Source organism: Asterias amurensis, chromosome 8 (assembly GCF_032118995.1).
Source record: "Asterias amurensis chromosome 8, ASM3211899v1".
In the NCBI taxonomy this organism is placed as follows: domain Eukaryota; kingdom Metazoa; phylum Echinodermata; class Asteroidea; order Forcipulatida; family Asteriidae; genus Asterias; species Asterias amurensis.
Window position 1 is genome coordinate 12,291,402 of NC_092655.1, and position 20,801 is coordinate 12,312,202.

The window sequence follows — 20,801 nt, forward strand, 5'->3', positions numbered from 1 at the left end:
AAAATGTTGATTTTGCAAGTTCTAAAAACATACTGTAATGCACGTTCTTAAAATAGCACAAGGGTGAAATTTATAGCAATATTTTTTTGTCTCAAGTAAAGCCAAGGATGATATTTTGTAGTGATGTAAAAGGTTTTATGAAATAATTTTGTTTTTTGGTGGGGAGGAGTTGTAAATATTAACTTAAAAAAACAGTTTTTCATTCCCCCCAATATCGGCCCAAAGTGGCCTAAACACAAATGAACTATTACCATGGCAACATGTTGTATTATGATTTGAAATGTTAATGTTGTTTATTTGCACCCCAAGTCCCTACCATCCACAAAGTATAGGAAAAATATTCCTTTTCTTTTACCATGGACACGTATGTTGATATTATGTGAAAAGACCCTTAAAAAGGCATTGTTCATGTTTTGGGGGAAAAAGTCTAGTTTTGAGGCAGTACTGGCCCAACAGGATACAATATTGCCCAAGTTTTTGACACCAGATATGGAAAGACCACTGTTGGCCCTAATCACAGACGAAAGGAAAATTTTCTGAGACCCCTGGCAAGTTGACATTTTGGGGTCCAAAAAAGGGGTAAAAATGTTGATTTTGCAAGTTCTAAAAACTGAGAGTCAGTTCAGGTAAATAGTTGACATACTTGCTCACGGTCACAAAATGAATTTTTTTTATACTTTGTTGGTGGAAGGGCCTTGGGGTGCAAGTAAACAAAATTGCATTTTCAATTCTATATATAGCCCGTTGCCATGGTTACGGCTCATTTTAATTTTTTTGCCATTTTAGGTTGATTTTGGGGTCTGAAAAACTGGTTTTTAGCTCATATTTACAACTCCACCCCACCAAAATGCAATATTAATTAAAACAACCTTTTATATCACTACAAAGTATCATCCTTGGCCTTCCTTGAGAAAAAAAAATTATTGCTTTAAATATCACCCTTGTGCTATTTTTGCATCATGCATTACAGTATGTTTTTAGAACTTGCAAAATCAACATTTTTACCCTTTTTTTGGACCCCAAAATGTCAACTTGCCAGGGGTCTCAGAAAATTTTCCTTTCGTCTGTGATTAGGGCCAACAGTGGTCTTTCCATATCTGGTGTCAAAAACTTGGGCAATTGTATCCTGTTGGGCCAGTACTGCCTCAAAACTAGACTTTTTCCCCAAAAACATGAACAATGCCTTTTTAAGGGTCTTTTCACATAATATCAACATACGTGTCCATGGTAAAAGAAAAGGAATATTTTTCCTATACTTTGTGGATGGTAGGGACTTGGGGTGCAAATAAACAACATTAACATTTCAAATCATAATACAACATGTTGCCATGGTAATAGTTCATTTGTGTTTAGGCCACTTTGGGCCGATATTGGGGGGAATGAAAAACTGTTTTTTTAAGTTAATATTTACAACTCCTCCCCACCAAAAAACAAAATTATTTCATAAAACCTTTTACATCACTACAAAGTATCATCCTTGGCTTTACTTGAGACAAAAAAGTATTGCTATAAATTTCACCCTTGTGCTATTTTAAGAACGTGCATTACAGTATGTTTTTAGAACTTGCAAAATCAACATTTTTACCATATTTTTTGCTCTCAAAATTCCATTTTTTCAGGGGTCTCAGAATATTTTCCTTTCGGTTTTGATCAGGGCCATAATTTGTCTTTTTATTTCTGGTAAGAAAAACTCGGGCAATTGTATCCTGATGTAACAGAACTGTCTCAAAAATAGACCCTTTTCCCCGAAAAAATAGAGAAATGCATTTTGAAATATTTGCTTCATTTTGAATTTATAACATGAAGAAGTTAGCTATAATTCCATCAATCTGGCAGCTTTGTATAAGCACTTTGTAGGTTTAGTGCATTGCCAAACATTGATCAGGACTTGTTGATGACCTAAATCTTATAATTTGCCCCACCCCGGCACTGGCCCAATCATATTTCTTGACATTGCATAAAATAAAATAACAGTTTTGTGAACAGCGCCTCTTTTTTGAAAGTCACATTTTTTAATTCCCCTTGCACATCAAGAAAGTTTGTACTGTCTTTAATGTTTTATTGGTTCTCGGAATATTTCTCTTTTTGTTTTGATGGGCTATCATTATGGTTTGCATGTCTACTGGGGAGAAACACTTTGGTTTATTGTATCCTGTTGTGACACTTCTGCCTCAAAAATGGTAATTTTTCCAAAAACAATAAAAATGCATTTTAAAGTTATCCCTTAGTTTGAATTGATAAAAAACAAAAAACGAGCATGCTTGTTAAAAGAATATGGCACTGTTTCCATGCTCTTTAAGCCACTGAGTTCTAGTTTTGTCATAACTACTTTACCTAGTTGTACAGGTATGATTCACATTGCAAGAAGAGAAGTAGTGCGATGAGCAATATTTACTGTTCTTGTCTTTACATGGCCTTATAACAGTCTTCTTGGTCCCCTGCCCGCTACCAAACTAAACATTATCATCCTAATCAGAACAAAGAGGCTCTAAAAGTGAGCAAGTACTGTATCCAAAGTATCTAACCATTTAGCCGCTGTACCGCCCAGCCGCATTATAGCGATACACTGTATGCGGTACGAGGAAACCTCGCTAGCTTGTGTTTGTAGAAAAAAAGGAACATCAAAAGAAAACTTGATAGTCATTAGTAGGTCTACGCATTAGTTAATATATCTAGTTGTTATAGATCGTTATTAATTCTCCCTTCACAGTTGACTTGTCGAAGCTAATGATGAATATGAAATAATTTAGCTCTTACGAAAAATAAAACGCTCATTTGTAAACAGGAAACTGTTCATTATTTATGATATTGTCAAAAATTAACGCCTTCGCATTTAATCAGTATGAGCATTGAGCCAGAAAAAAGCCTTGAAAAGCTATTGTGTTCATTTTATCCGTGCACAAAAATATTCGCCATAAAAATTACCGTAGCCGTTTAACGAGAGGCATTTATTGTTCCCATGAGAACTTTTATACAAATATTACCAAAAGGGTAAAAAATTGTGCATACACATTAAGCCATGGCTATCTTTTAAAATTTGAACTATGATTCCAGTAATTTACTGCAAGACTCTTGAGAAATTGGATTTCAGCAAACTCGGGCGGTGCAGGGACTAAAGGGCTAAATGGCCATTCACCTGCTTTGGCCTTCTGTAAGCAGTTCCCCCATCTATGGTGGGGTTCCTTTCAATTGTACTGTTGCAAACAATAAAAGAGTTGGTTTATTTAATGTGATAAACAATTCAATGTTTTAGTGAATTAGTAAGATAGTGAATGGAAAAAATATCAAACTAGCGTGAATAGACTTTTGTCACTGCAAATGCATCTTACTTATTTATGTTCAGCAGGTGCAAGTTTTTACAACTTCTTTCAATGTTGTTTCATTAAAGGAACACGTTGCCTTGGATCGATCGAGTTGGTATTTGAAAAGCGTTTGTAAACGTTTATTAAAAAATGCATATGATTAGAAAGATATTTTAAAAGTAGAATATAATGATCCACACAAGTATCACTCAAAAACATCTTTCTAACCATGCATTTTAAAACAAACCGTTACAAACGCATTTCAAAGACCAACTTAACCGATCCCAGGCAACGTGTTCCTTTTAAATAATCTCTTACGCTCATCTTGCAAATCGTTAGTATCATTGTTTTTAATAAGATCTTGGCAAACTTTTCCAACGCTTTTAAGCGGGCTTTTTAATTTCCCACGTTTGTGTTGGATATGATTGGATGCTCCAAACCATCTGCCGCAAGCACAGAAACTACATTGTTTATGATCTCTATCTCTAAGAAAAGTTTTACATTTGGTAGCAGGCAGGGACCAAGGAGAGTAGGCCCTGTATTAAAGACAACTTGTAAAGAATGCTCATCGCACTCTACTTGCAATGGGAATCATACCTGTACAATAGGTAAAGTAGCCAAATCAAGAACTCTCAGTGGCAAAGCATTGGTTATGGTTTGGTTGGATACCATTATGTTTAAATAAAAACTTTGTATTCATTACTCAAAGGGCATGGAAACAGTTCCAGATTTTTAACAAGCATGCAATGTTTTTGGAAAAATTACTATACTTAAGGCATGATCAGTCACAACAGGATACAATAAACACAGTGTTTCTACCCAGAAGATATGAAAACACCAATAACAACCGAACACTTTCACAAAAAGAGGCGCTATTCACAAAACATTGTTTTATGCAATGTCAAGAAATATGATTGGGGCTGGGCCGGGCAAATTGTAAAATTAAGGTCATCAACACTTCCTGATCAATGTTGGGTAATCCACTAGTGCTAAGGAAAAGCTGCAAGATTGATAGAATTATTACTTTTTAATGTTAGAAATTCAATATGAAGAAGAAACAATTCAAAATGCATTTTTCTGTTTGAGGAAAAAAGTCTATTTTTGAGACAGTACTGTTAACATCAGGATACACTTGCCAAGTTTTTCTTACCAGAAATAAAAAAGACAAATTTTGGCCCTGATCAAAACCGAAAGGACAATATTCTGAGACCCCTGAAAAAAAAATGAAATTTTGAGGGCAAAAAATATGGTAAAAATGTTGATTTTGCAAGTTCTAAAAACATACTCGAATGCATGTTCTAAAAATAGCACAAGGGGGAAATTTATAGCAATATTTTTTTGTCTCAAGTAAAGCCAAGGATGATAATTTGTAGTGATGTAAAAGGTTTTATGAAATAATTTTGTTTTTTGGTGGGGTGGAGTTGTAATTATTAACTAAAAAAAACAGTTTTTCATTCCCCAAGATCAGCCTAAAGTGGCCTAAACACACATGAACTGTTACCATGGCAACGTGTTATATTATGATTTGAAATGTAAATGTTGTTTATTTGGACCCCAAGTCCCTACCATCCTACTATCCTCAAAAAAACGAAAAATATTCTTCTTTTTTTTTTACCGTGGACACGTATTTCGATATTATGTGAAAAGACCCTTAAAAAGGCATTTTTCATGTTTTGGGGAAAAAAGTCTAGTTTTGAGGCAGTACTGTCACAACAGGATACAATTGCCCAAGTTTTTGACACCAGATATGGAAAGACCACTGTTGGCCCTAATCACAGCCGAAAGGGAAATTTTCTGAGACCCCTGGCAAGTTGACATTTTGGGGTCCAAAAATAGGGTAAAAATGCTGATTTTGCAAGTTCTAAAAACATACTGTAATGCATAATGCAAAAATAGCACAAGGGTGATATTTAAAGCAATAATTTTTTATCTCAAGGAAGGCCAAGGATGATACTTTGTAGTGATATAAAAGGTTTTTTGAAATAATGTTGCATTTTGGTTGGGTGGAGTTGTAAATATGAGCTAAAAACCAGTTTTTCACACCCCAAAATCGGCCTAAAATGGCCAAAAAACAAAATGAGCCGTAACCATGGCAACGGGCTATATATAGAATTGAAAATGCAATTTTATTTACTTGCACCCCAAGGCCCTTCCACCAACAAAGTATAAAAAAAATTCATTTTTTGACCGTGAGCAAGTATGTCAACTATTTACCTGAACTGACTCTTAACTCTTTGTGAAATCCACCCCAGAGCGGACAGTATTGCATGGCGGACACAATTGCATCTGACACAGGCAATGAAATTGGGCGCCGACGACGGCATGACGCATCCGATGGCGGCACGGGCGAAGGCATAAGACAGTCTTATAGGCCGTTTGAGGCCCGGGTAAAACAAAGTTCATACTACTAAAAGGATTTGTTTTCTGGCGAGCTTCCATTCGTTAGTATGTTTAACGCTGCAACGATCTTGTTTAATACAATTAACTGCATTGGCTTCCACGTATACCGACAACTTTAAATTCTAATTGAGATTTCGCCGGAATTCACCCACCTGCTTTTTCCCACGGTGCCTGGAATCAGTGTCAGTGTGATCAACCCATTATAATCCCAATTGTTTTGTCGTTTTGACGGAACCTCAAGTGCGTCATCAGACTTGATCAATAATTGCGTGGTGTTAATGTTGATGTTTCTTTTGTTGTTTTAACTATTGATTCGTACTGTCCTAGATTGTTGTTCCAAGTTACTGAAAAATAGCTGCTTCATACCTTGATTGATTATTGACACGCAATTTCTGTGTTTATTTGAAGACAAACATTAAACAGCCGTGAGATTAAAAAAAAATACAGAAAGATGAAAAGGTATTAGTAACAGATAATATAATAGGTATACAGGATATTAGAAATTGCCCAAAAAAATTGACTAATATTTGTCTTAAAAGGGAAGGTACAGTAATTACTCAAAACAAATATTAACTTAAAAACTGGCTTGGTAATGAGCATTGGAGAGCTGTTGGTAGTATAAATCATTGTGAGAAACGGCTCCCTCTGAAGTAGCACATTGAGAAAGTGGTAATTTGTCACTAACATAATAAAAGACTTCTAGCCAGAAGTCTTTTATTCCTAATTGAAAGCACACAAATTCGTCCAACAAGGGTGTTTTTTCATAATTTTCTCGCCACTTCGATGACCGATTGAGCTCAAATTTTCACAGGTTTGTTATTTGATGCCTATGTTGGGATACACCAAGTGAGAATACTGGTGTTTGACAACTACCAATACGTGTACATGCCTTTAAGTTTTTTCCATTAAAATTAATGGAAATATTCGACACACAGAGTAGAGGGATCCTTATCGTATCGTGTGTCTCTTTTAATACGGTCACATGGGCTGAAGAAAGTTTAGTCAAAAGAGGGCGCTATCAGACAATTTGTTTTCACATTTTGCCGTTTAGGGGACAGACTCTCCTTGGTCCCTAGACTTGACTGCAGTCCCAATCCCGTGAGGCTCATTTCTTCTTTCAGTCCCATCGCCTAAAACTCAGAACACTCCCCCAACCGGGACCGAAATAGCGACGGCGGATCAAAATCCCGCTTTAAACCAAATTTTTGGTCACAAACATTCACACAGATTCCGGGGTCAAACAGACCCAGAAATGGGTCTGGCCCCCTAAGACCCAAATCCGGGTCAATTCTGACCCGGGAGTTTGTGTAGGAGAAAGGTGATTTTGGACTCGCTCACGGTATGTATGGTGTCATTCACGAGCCTCGAAGAGTGACGTCAGATGTTCAGTTAATTTGATCAACTCACCAGATAATAGAGGGCGCCAATCACTAGTCCAGTATTCCAATCATCACTCTTCGCAACTGCTGTATAGACGATGTGACCTATGTTTACATTCAAACCGCCCTCTGTTAAAAAAAACCACTGTGTACGTCATGTTTTGCCGAGCAAAAATACGCGTAGTCGTGGTAAGACTGCATACACTTTCTACGGGTGCGTTTGTTTAGCTTCCCTGGGTCGACCCCGGTCTGCCCCGGTACGTTCGAATAGCTTTGACGGGGCTCACCCCGGTTAGCCCCCAGTGCCCTGCTTGCGGAGTGGGTCACTTGGGGGTGACCTGACGTGCATGCCGTCACCACGACAGGGCGAGTGTGATCGTTCGATTAACTCTTGTCAGGGGCTCACCCGAGTGAGCACTGCGGGGCCGACCCAGGGAAGCTAAACGAACCAACCCTATATGTAGCTGGCTGCCAAAACACACAGGTTTTGCCCGGCGGTAGGTGCGCGAATCATGTTATGGTTTTCAAGTGACGTCAGAGGTCACATCGTCTATAAGAGCGAGTGTTTTTTTTAATGGGGTATTTATCAGGGAGAGTGCAATGGGTGCATTTGATTAGCTTCCCAGGGTCGACCCCGATCTGCCCTGTACATTCGAATAACTTTGACGTCATTCTAGGGGCTCACACCGGTGAACACAGTGAAGCTAATCGAATGCACCCAATGTTGAAAGAAACACTCTCCGCCGATTCCGGTGGATTAAAGCAATGTGCGCCACCTATGAAAGACAATGGATATTCACAACACATCCCGATAGCCATAATCATAGAGTAATCCATCAGCAATGGAATTATTCCAATGTCAATTGTTACGCATCACATTTGTGGCGGTATTGCAGGAGTTTCTGTGCCCCCCCCCCCCCCCTCCCCCCGGAGATTTGGTCAAGTTTAGTGTTTAGTTTCCAGTTATAAATTTATTTATTCACTTCGATTTAATTGAATCAAATAACCTTAAGGTCAACCTGGATTCGATGTAAAATACTACAACATTACAGAAAACAGACCAAATTCAATCATCAAATTAACCCAATTTACCCTTTTTTGTGTGTAAACCCAACAACACCGTGAATGTTGTTTAAAGTGTAAGGTATAAAATATAAGTTGTTAAGCAAAGGAGACGCGGTACCACATTATTAAATAAAAGTATGTACATTAAAAGTCAAATTACTGCTTATTATTAAACAACACCAAGTGTGTGATCTTTATCACAACCTACTGGCATGTGTTAAACGTTCACTTTTCCTTAGTCTGTTGATAAAACGTTTTAGGGATACAAACTGATATATTTATCCGGAACCACACCACTTCGAAGTGAAATGTTTCTTAAAATGCTTTATACTATCCATAAGCTGCTGCACTACCAAATACTAAGTATTGACCCCTTGTACGCACGTCACACTCGGCACTTTGCAAATCTCACCATAGACTTTGGAGCGCTAAGCGGCAGCAGACTTACCAGGTAAATTTCCATTGTTTACGTTTGAATGCGCACATTACCGAGAACAATGGATCTAACCTGGTAAGTCTGCTGCCATCAAGCGTCCCAAAAGTCTCCCATTGGTTTACGTGTAATCGCCGCGTCGCCTAAAATGCGCACTTCACTGAATTAACACAGTGATATTGCTCACCAGTATGGCGCATCCAAGATTATTTTGTTGATGACGTCAGGTGAATTGGGTCAACAGCCAAAAGTTTGTAATGCCGTTAGTTTAAACAGTGATTATACCAAAAACCTTCCCTTTAAGTGAGGAATATAACCACATGGCGAGTGACACAAATGTATGAAGGTTCTACAATAGTGTATGCCTCTCACAGTAAGTCAACGGGTTTGAATGGCGAGGAGTGGAACCTCAGAACACACCGGCTATCAAAAAGACTTCTAGAAGCTAGTTACAAAAAAAAACACTGCTCCACTTTATCAGTCTGGAACCTGATCTCTCTCATGAAGAATGGTAGCAGCGCTCACTTCGAGGAGTCTCAATCAGCCCTGATCAAAAACACGGCCCTGTCAGTTCTTGTGTACGCCATCTGTAAGGGGCAATGTGCGGACAGAACCGTGGTTTAGAAAACCTGTAACAATGAGAAAACTCACCTCTTGGTGGCGCACTATTTTATTATTGTTGATCAACTGGAATTTTATGCGCAAAACCATAATGATGGTTTTTAGCAGTATTAAAAAAAAACTTACTGGTGATTTTGTACTGTGATCACAAATTAAACGAAACTCGTGCTATACGGGTAATATCTCAACTTGAGTGATGCAATCTATTCCCTCTGAAATGACGTAGTTTCCGAGAAAGAAAGAAATTTCCACGAATTTGATTTCGAGACCTCAGAATAAGATTTGGAGGTCTCGTAGTAAGCATCTGAAAGCAAACAACTTCGTGTGACAAGGTTTTTTTTCTTTATAGTTATCTCACAACTTGGACGACCAATTGAGCTCAAATTTTCACAGGTTTGTTATTTTATATGTTGAGATACACAAGACTGGTCTCTGACAACCAATAGTGTCCAGTGTCTTTAACCACATAATAACAATACCAAAAGTCAGAGGGAGCCGTTTTTTACAATGTTGTATACTATCAACAGCTCTCCATTGCTCACTACCAAATATGTTTCTATGCTAAAAAAGTTATTACCAAAGGTGTACAGTGATTTTTAACCACCTCGCAAGTTATTAAACTTGGATCTGAGAAAGGAATTTGTTTTCTGGAGATATTTCTCTTTCGATTGCACTCCTGAAGCTCCGTACTTTCTTGATTCATAGAGTGGTATATGACACACATGCTTTTAACACCAAGGTGGCCGAGTGAGCCTTGGATCATTTAGGCCTTTTATTGACTAGATGGCAACATCCTTTGTATAGCGAGAAAAGGGTGGAATTATAATCAGTGTACCTGAGTGTGAAATTCATACAGCATAAATTTACAAGAAAAAAATGAAAATATATGTAACATCATACAGCTTTGCTAATTTCGATTGCAGCCGTCAACAAAAGCATGTGATCATGCAGAAATCCCTCAGAAAACGTAGGCCATTTAAAGCCAGTGGACACTATTGGTAATTGTCAAAGACCAGTCTTCTCACTTGGTGTATCTCAACATATGCCTAAAATAACAAACCTGTGAAAAGTTGAGCGCGATCGGTCGTCGGAGTTGCGAGAGAACTATGAAAGAAAAAAACACCCTTATCAGTTGTGCTTTCAGATGCTTGATTTCGAGACCTCAAGTTCTAATCTTGAGGTCTCAAATCAAATTCGTGGAAAATTACTTCTTTCTTCAAAACCAGGTCACTTCAGAGGGAGCCGTTTCTCACAATGTTTTATACTATCAACCTCTCCCCATTATTCTTTACCAAGTAAGGTTTTATGCCAATAACTATTTTAAGTAAATACCAATAGTGTCCACTGCCTTTAAGTAAAACGGAATAACCTACTTTCATAGAACATGCCAAGGTAGATTACACGATATGTTTATTGAAAACTAAAAGATTGAAATGTTTACCATTTTCTGAAACCGGTCAAATATCAAAGTGCTATTGGAACTCCTTTGATCAATGGGCCATATTTTTGACCGCGCGAGGGCGCTCTCAATCACTTCCGGGGGTATATTCATTCATTGGAACACATTACCACCACAGACATCTAATCCATCACGGGCAATAAGACTTTTAAAGGAGCCGTTATAATCCACCTCTAAAGCAAATTGAAACTACGGCGACAACACTAGTGACAGAACGCCTATTAATCTGTGCAGGGCGAATCGCGTATACCCCCAGAAGTGATAAAAGTACTATTTATAGCGCCCTCACGCGGTCAAAAATAAGGCGCATTGCGATTGGGTATTTTCAGAATGTACTGTACTGGCAATGACAAATTAGTCAGAAAACTGAAACATGATAAAAGGAACATGAAGAAGGTGATCTAGAGCCTGATCATGATCGATCATAGAATCTAGAAAATCAAGTAAATTTAGTTTGGTTAATCAATTAACATCTGAAATACAAACCCTTGAAGGTGATCCCCTGGCTGTTGCTTCCCAGGTAAACTTGGGTGTGATTGGCTGACCGGTTGTCCCTGAACAAACTTATTGACAACCTAGGGAGACCGCCAACCTTATAGGGCTATAAATGGAACAGTTGATAGAGTACTGGCTTGTTAATCCGGAGGTCGTTGGTTCAAATCCAGCACTCTAGTTACATCTTCTTTAATAAACAATACCAGTACTGATCATCATTAGTTATCAATTTTGAGGACCCCTCTCTCCCCCTACAGATCATCGCGTTTTTTAACTGGGGTTCAAAGAACAAGACAACCACTTCTTTTGGTCAATAAAACAGTAGAAAACACATGTACACACATGGAATTGGCGTGGCTGAGCGGTTATGAGCACTGAATTCAAACTCTGGTGTCTCTGATCAGCATAGTGTGGGTTCGAGTCCCAGTCGTAACACTTGTGTCCTTAAGCAAGACATTTAACCATTGCTTTGTCCTTCAGATGGTACGTAAAGCTGTTGGTCCCAGGTGTTGTGTAATGCACGCAAAAGAACAATCAATCAATCAATCAACCGCAGCAGAGACAGCAAGGGTCCGTTGCACCGATCTCCTGTGTCCAGGTCCTACAGCCTCATGCCAGATATGGTCGATTTCGTTAGGCCAGCCAAGTTGTTGGGCCCAGGATGATCGAGGGCAGCCTCTAGGTCTCTTCCACCCAGGAGCTGCTGCTAGGCCTCCCCTGGAGTTGATGGTGATGCTTACAGCTTTTTTAGCTGGGGTGTCGTGGCCGAGCGGTTAAGAGCACCGAATTCAAGCTCTGCTGATTCTGTTCAGCAGTGTGTGGGTTCGAATCCCGGTCGTGACACTTGTGTCCCTGAGCAAGACACTTAACTATTAATGCTTCTCTCCACCCAGGGGTAAATGGGTACCTGTAAGAGCAGAGATGGTTCTTGTGATTGATTTAGCCGAGTAGCGCATTTGTTGCATGAGGCTGTATACTCCCCAGGGAGCTGAGATGGTTTAAGGAGTGAATTAAGGCCCAGTGACCAGGGGTAATAATTTGAAGCGCTTTGAGACACCCATTCGGGAGTGGAAAAGCGCTATATAAACTCAAATATTATTAATATTATTATGTTGTCAGCTAAGTGAGCGACATGACCTAGGAAGGCAGAGCGGCAGCGTTGAATAGATTGGTTGATTGGGGGCAGACATGTTCTTTGGGTGACTTCATTGCTGCTGACAAAGTGGAACCACTGGATGCCAAGAATTGATAGTTGACACCTCATGTTGATGGAGTCAAGTCGATTGAGGTCAGATCAGAAGAACCCAGTGCACTTATCAAAAAAGAACAGGGGCTCGCCCATGTGTTTCTGGCTGGATGCGCCACAGCACCTTGTAAACCATTAAAAGGTGCTATGTAAAAGGAGCAGGTCTTATAACCCAAACGAAGTCCCACATACCTTGCAGGAAGTACTAAAGTGCCTTGAGTGTCACTGAGTGACTGATACAGGGGCCCGTGTTGATAAAGTTACTTACCTCTTACCTACCAGCCAGGTGACTGGAATCGCCAGAGCAGACATTACACAGCACACAGATGCTTTTAGCGGATGTACAACTAACCTGAAGTATTGTAACTCCCAGTTGATGTGTTGTGTTGAAAACAGTTATCCAAACCCACACGGGCAGTGCACTGGTTTTCGGAGATCAATTGCTCTGATTATTTCATACCAGTACCTAAAATCATATAGATTCACTTGAGAAAAAGCGACAACATTTATATTTGTGTTAGAAACTGACAGAAACAAAACAACCAGATAAACAGTCCATGGAACAGTCAATTAAATTGCGAATCTTATTTATTTACAATCTGGAACAAGTGAAAACATTTATGGCATCGCCTTAAACACTTTGTGTTTAAAGGCTATACTAAAGGTAGTAAATACATGCACAATTTCAAATGGATATTTACAATACATGTTGTTGCACTTAGTACAAATAAGTTGTTGCCCTACTGTATTTAAAGTACGTTTGATAACAGTGTAATAGTGTAACTTGTCATTAAACATTGCTTTTGTTGAAAGTTAGCATCTACACTAGTGAAGCTACCATTTATCTAGACAGAAAATCAAATGTGTTTTTTTTTTTTCTTTTAAAACACCGGACAGCTTTAGGTCAACTTATAGTTTTGAATGAGGTGCATGCTGGTCTAGCTAGTTCAACATTTAGCTCTTTTGCAATGAGTAATTTGCAAAAAGGTCTATGGCATTTGGTCCAGTGAGATGTTTCAAGGAATAAATAGGATGGGTTCACACTGCCATAAAAATATATATATATATATATATTTTTTTTATTGAAAAGTTGTTATCCCCCTTAAGGGTCATGTCACACGAGGCAATGTACACGCAACCAACTCCATGGAATCTCCCCCCAAAAAAAAATAATAAATAAATAAATAAATAAATAAATAAATAAATAAATAAATAAATAAATAAATAAATAAATAAATAAATAAATAAATAAATAAATAAATAAATAAATAAAAAAAAAAAAAAAAAATATCCATTCACATTTGAATGCTGACATAATAATATTCCTGGGAATCTCAAGAAACATACACTACAGTTGTTTGCCTCCAAGGTGCCTTGTGTGACAAAGCCCTTATAGCTATTTTGGCAAGAATAATTGTTAATAAAAGTTAATATCTACCGTTTTGTTCATAACTGCCTTCAAAACAAAAAAAGATCATTGCTATATTAAAGGCAGTGGACACTATTGGTAATTACTCAAAATAATTATTGGCATAAAACCTTACTTGGTGACGAGTAATGGGGAGAGGTTTATGGTATAAAACATTGCGAGAAACGGCTCCTTCTGAAGTGCCATAGTTTTAGAGAAAGACTTCCACGACTTTGATTTCGAGACCTCAGATTTAGAACTTGAGGTCTCGTAATCAACCATCTAAACACACACAACTTCGTGTGACAAGGGTGTTTTTTCTTTCATTAATATCTCGCAACTTCAACGACCGATTGAGCTCAAATTTTCACAGGTTTGTTATTTTATTCATATATTGAGATACACTAAGTGAGAAGACTGGTCTTTGACATTTACAAATAGTGTCCACTAAGGAAAGGGTGTCAGACCGAGGTTTGAAAGTGCAAGGCAAGCAGCATAAATTTGAGTGGTGACAACATCTCTTTTAATTTCAGAAACGTCAGTTTTTCCACAAATTCTGAATTCTAATACAGGCCTGTAATTTCATCTTTTGGAGGGCAAGGCCATTTTCTTTTAGCAAAGGGCACTTCTATTGGAAAATTTTCAAGACTATGGGACACTTTTAAATGACACCAACGTGCCAAGGCCGAGACCAGGGTCATGGAGGATGTCCTCCATGAAATTCCAGGCCTGACATAATGATTAGATTTCTGTCGATTTCAGAATAATCAAAGTTATGCCACACATTCAGAATTCTAAGAACATTAACTGTAACAAAAATCAATTGAATAAAACCTATCCTCTGCTGGACAACAGAGGGCGGTACAAAGCTACCTGTTCCAGAGCCATATATTGGGAGAGTTACAACAATTTGCGATTAGAAGCCATTTTGTTCTCAAGAAACGCATGGACGTACACGGGGTGCCAGACTAGACTGCCCATTAGGTTGTGCTGCATTTGGAGACAACATGGCGATCAGCAACCACGTGACCAAAGAAAACTGGTCCCTCTATGTCGCAACTCTCTCAATATACAGCTCTGATCATGTTCCAATGGTAATTGGTAGTTGATAAATGCTGCCACAGTACTACATAGTATAGCAGGCCTGTACATCCAGTAGTTTACATTGCACATCAAGTCAGACTAAAGTCTTTGTCTAAATGCAACAGTGTAATTAAAGGGTCTGGGTAATTTTGTAGGACAAAAAAACACAATGTGCACAGATTTACTTTAAGCTTACACAGTTTGAAGACCATGATGGTAGAAAGCTTCCCATAAAACAATGTCATGAAAAGTGATCATGAGACGAACATTATTTTAGCATGTAAAAACATATTTTCATGAAATTGTTTTACTTGTTTCTCAAAAACTACAGCACCTCAGCAAATAATAATTTCAAGGTACGTTTTCTACTATCATTATCTTCAAACGGTGTAAGTTTATTGTAAATCTGTGGACAATGTGTTTTGTGTTACAAAAAGTACCCAAATCCTTTAACACCACAAAAAATGACAGAAAATTCTATGAAATTCGACAAATCACATGACAAGGATCTTAAGGAGAATTATATAAAAACACATACAATGAACACTATAATCAATATACATGTAACTTGTTTATACCCTTCATAGTTCTGTATTAAGCACTGTATACTCGGTTATGTCATTTTGATGCGTCAAAGCACTTAAGCATGCCATACTTGCTGAGCATATGCAGTGAACTATTTAGGTTCTATATAGCTGCTTGCACCTCGTAAGAGTTGCAGCAGTTTAAAGTTGGTCGAGTTGCCTTCAACCATGATATCATGCACGTGAATGTTCTTAAAACACCATTTGCACTGTGCCTGCATGCGTACTTAAGCACACAGAGTTCCTACGCTAACCGTTGTAATTGGTGGCTTTACGCGGTTGCTAAACTTTATTTGTCTGAAGGTAAAGTTTAGATTTGGTTAGCGCCCTCTTGTAACGATGTTTTCCCATGATTTGCCATGCCATACACCATCAACATCCCTTCCCATCTTATCTTTCAGATTGTTCCTTGTGTAAATACGGTCTCAGCAACAAGGTCAGGAGGAAAAGAGCGAGCCATTGCCTACGCAAGCAGAGGGCGGCGGAGGGCTGAACGCAATGACGCCTACTACAGTGCATTCAAGTTGGAGCTCCTCGCCTTGAAGTGGGCTATCAGTCCTATTTGCTTATTGTATAATTTCTTGCTAAGCGCTATGGTACCCTGTGTAAGAGCGCTATATAAATGTCTAACATTAGTGTTCACAGACCACAACCCACTAGTACACTTGAATACAGCCACACTACAGCAGTAAAACACTGCTGTATAGACGATGTGACCATTGACGTCACACGAAAACCAACATGATTCGTGCGCATACCACCGGGCAAAACCTTTGTGTTTTGGCAGCCAGCTAGAAAGTGTACGCAATCTTACTATGACTGCGCAACTCAGTGCCCGGCGAAACATGACGTATATAGTGTTTTGTCAACAGAGGGCGGCTCGAATGTAAACAAAGGTCACATCGTCTATTGCCCAGTTGGCAAACTTTCACTTCAATATCAAGAACCGACCTGGGAAAAGCAGGGACAATGCTGACGCCCTTTCCAGGCACACTGACATATTACTCGACCCACAAAAACCAGGATCGTCAGAACGACCTGTAAGTAGCTTTTTAATAATTGGACTTTACTCCTGTTATTTCAAGAAGAAAATTATTGTAAGATTCCGTTATGCTATGTAAATGTAGAGCCAATTTTTACCAGAACTTAAGATTTACTGGATAAACTGGTACGGGAAAGTCATTGAGAGAGAGAGAGAGTTTGTATAGTATTGATTTGAATGCGGTAAAGATGAAAGTGCATTGTCAAACCACTGTGAAAAAGTATTGCTCATAAGTTGATAATGTGTAAAAGATCAAAGAGTTGTACAAGTTGCAGGGTACAAAAAAAAAAACCTGTCAAACATGTTAACATGTACATAAAAAAAATATAAGAAGAAGTTCTCATGTCCCTGAATCTAAAGATTCCAAGTAACTGGGCTAGTTTGCTGCAGAAGTTGAAACGACGGGATTAGTTCTACATGTACATCACAAAGCAGGGCAAAAAACAAACTTTGAAAGAACTGGACACTAACTTGCGAACTATCATCGGCAACATTATGGATAAGGAAGACCCAGACACACCAAGCACTTCATATAGTCAAGATAAAGAACACCAGAAAAATGAACTTAAAAAAAAAACTCCTTGCCAAAATTTCACCAACAAAGAAAAGAAAGAAAGGACCCATTCCTGGAGATCGGATCACAATGTAATGAATTGTACATTTTAGCAGTTATATAATAAACCACTAAGGCCTGACCGCTGGCAGGGCAGCCTCGTGTAGCCCTGCTGGCGGTAGTCCGAATCCAGCTATCATTAAGTCAACATCGTGTCACTTAGCACTGATTGGGCTCCGATACTTGACTATAGTGTATAGATAAATATAGATACCGTCGTAAAATACAACACATATGTAGGGACCGCCCCCTTGCTAGATAAAAATATTAGTAGTTTATTTCCACCCCCTAAAAATTTAAGAGCCTTCACACTAACCCACCAGTTTATCGACAGCCAAATGCTGGACCTCCCAGTGAGGAACAGCAGATAGGGGAGTGATGTGGTTTTGAGTGTGGCCTACAGCCAGTCATATTCTGGATGACTGTGATTGAGAACACACAATAAAATCACGATCACTTCATAATTGGCCGTTTCATCCTTCTTTTCAGGTACATGTATGTGGATTTTTGTTATACTTTAATTCAAAGCTCACATTACATAGCTCAGTTTAGCATCATTTTAGTTATTTTAGTCCAATAGTAAAAGATATATTTCTATTCAAATTGGTTCCAAGACTTTCACTTAGGCCCATTGTTTTAAGCTCAATAGGTTTTGTGTATGGCCTACAGCCAGTCATGTTCTGGATGACTGTGAGTGAGGAAACACAATAAGATCACAATCACTTCATAACTGGCTGTTTCATCCTTATTTTCAGAACACTCCAGCCCCCTTCACCTGGGCCTGGGGTTTACCCTTGGCGATCTTGCCAGGACAGCATTTGGTGAAAGCAACATGCCCAACTAAATGGCGTGTGCCTGTTCTGTGACCACGAACCGCGGATGAAGAGAGAGACGATATTGCCCTGTTAGCCAGTTGTCCTTCCCGTACAGATGCAGGATGGCATGCCAGTTTATGAGTTGAAGCCAGAGACGGGAGTGGGAAGAACAAGGGTTCTCCATCGGAACCTACTCCTCCCCTGTAACCACCTACCTCTGTCCGAGCATGGAGGAATAAATTATTTTATTAAATTTATTCTTCCATGGTCCGAGATAGTGCAAACAGATCTACCAAAGCCACGAAAGAAGAGAGAACTACGGTCTACGGACAGACGCGTCCCTCCCACTCACCAAATTGATGACGGAGACAGCTCTGATGACGAGTCCTATCACCTGCATTCCCATTCACCTGCTGATGCACACCAGACTACAGAACCCTCCAGCCCCCTTCACCTGGGGCCCGGGTTTACACATACCTTTGAGTGTAAAGGTCTAGTGGTGACTGCTAGGTACACATCCGATTCGACTATATCTCGATTTGACTTTCTTTCTTTTGTCGAAAGAAAGCGTACAATATAATTTTCGGTATGAAACCTAGTATTGGCTGATGGTGGTGCTGACTTCAATGTAAATCACATGACAAACGAAGGGTTCTGCATGAAGCTGTTTAAAGACCTAACCCTTGGCGTACTCATGACTACATCATACTGCCCTTGATGTACTCATGGCTACATCATACTGCCCTGGATACTCGGCCATGAATCCCATTGAGCATGTTTGGGGGGTCTTGACCAATGCAGCTGTCACTGTCTACCTTCCAGACCGCCTGCCTGGTGAGATTCCCCCTACACAGCAGCGCTTGACAAAAGAGGCTTTGTTGGCAAAGGAGAACCAGGTCTTCGATGCAGCTTTAATTACACTTGAGAGATACTGGGAGAACCTGATGTATGGAGTTATCAAGATAGATAGTCAAGTCTAGCCAGGCCGCTGAAACAGCATACACTCAGGAAGATAAGAACAGTGTGCGTGCCCTACTCACCGGTCCATACAAGAACATACAAAATACGGTACTCATCTATGAAGATATGGTTTTGAACAAGACGCATGTAGATCGAAGAGTAGAGATGGTATTGTTCACCGAAAGCAACTCCAACATGTCCAAGGACAAATGTTGGCATTGCGAAAGATATCCCATCAATCAACAACCTGAAAGCTGTTGGCACTTACAAGAGATTTCCATCTACCACTCCTTCACAAACCCTTCCCGGCCTGTTCAATACTTTCATCGGGTCACTGACTCTACTACGACAGTCTCCTGATGAACATATGCCAATGGTTCAAGAAAAGAATCTAGGAAAGTGTGACTCTGGCAAGTATTTGTTCACCTCCAAAAGTGACAACACTATTTCATCTCAAGAAGGCAGTGATTAGAAAATGATCACAACACAGTCATATCTCTTCCCTGTAATACACAAACTATATGTGACAATTTCTTAACCAAATTTGTGTGGTAAATGCCATAAGTCATAATTTATAAAAAATTACCTTTTCTCATTAAATGTTTCTCAAAATAGGTCGAAACATTTTGTGTCATCGTCGTGAAAGTTAAAGAAAGGAATGAACAAACACTCGCCCAATTTTGAAACGATTCTGGATCATCAAAGTCCATGCAGCAGTGAAGTCTGTCATCTACAAATGCATACCATGTCAAAAGAGAAAGGCACCCGTTTGTGACAAAACGCATGGCCAACATACCCAAAGACTGTATTACTCCCTGGCTTCCACCCTTCGGTCCCTCCGAGCCATCCAAACGATGCGACCCCATAGACGCTACATGGGCCTTTTATGCTTCAGACTAATGGCACAGGGATTCCCATCGGTTTCCCATTTAAGTATTCTGTTCAGTCTGTGAGTGACTGGGTCTTCTATTTAGCTGGGTGTGGACTGCAATCAACACATCCAACTAAAAAAAATTGCAAAGTTCGCCTGCATAAGCCTAATAGTAATTTGTTGCATATGGATATGGTAACATCTCCCAAACCCATTATACTCTGCATTTAAATCTTCGAGCAATGACATTGGTATGTTTTCACCTCTCCATTTTAATTACTTTCAGATGTGACACCAAGGAAGGTAAAATTCATGAAGAAGTTAGTCTGCTTCTTGGAGGAAACGGGGGCAGATGCTATGGTAAGTTTGATATTCATGTACTTAAAGACAATAGTTGGACAACTTTGTTTTTAGTATTTTTCAGTCGACTTCAGCCAAGCACTCAGCCCAGAGCCGTTATTTTCTTCTTGTTAGATTATAAAAACATAAATAAACATGAAAATGTATGCAAGGTTATTTGGCAGATGAAGACAAAGACAATTTCTAGACAGTTATTCCTCACTACTTTGTAAGTGGGCACATCAGATTAGTTCAACAATGAATGATCTGATTAAGTATGTATTTTTTTTTCCAGCCCACAACAGTGTCCTCTGCACCACCGGCGGAGCTGTTCACACCTCCAGCAGATCCCATGCCACCGCCAGAGGCATCTACATCACTGGACAAAAGAAGACGGGAGGTGACTGAGGAAGCGCCGAGCTTGACCCCCGATTGGCAGTGGTGCAAGGAAACTGATGAGCGTATTTTTGTTTTCAATTTTTTTGTTTCAGGTATTATGTTTTACCATATCAGCACTCTACCACCTGAGCTTTCAAGGCCTGCAGTTTCGTCCTCTCAAATAACACCTTTGATTGGTCTATGTTGCCAGTCACAATCAAAAACTTACGATTTGCTTTAAAGTGGGGGGGGGGGCATACCATTTAACAATGAAAAACAACAAGTTCTAAACCAACCGAAGGATCTAC

At 39.2% G+C, this 20,801-nt stretch overlaps 1 pseudogene; it reads left to right on the forward strand.

Moving 5' to 3' along the window:
• The first annotated feature begins 13,695 nt into the window (after nucleotides 1–13,695).
• Nucleotides 13,696–20,710, forward strand: LOC139941108 (uncharacterized; annotated as a pseudogene).
• Nucleotides 20,711–20,801: the final 91 nt, after the last annotated feature.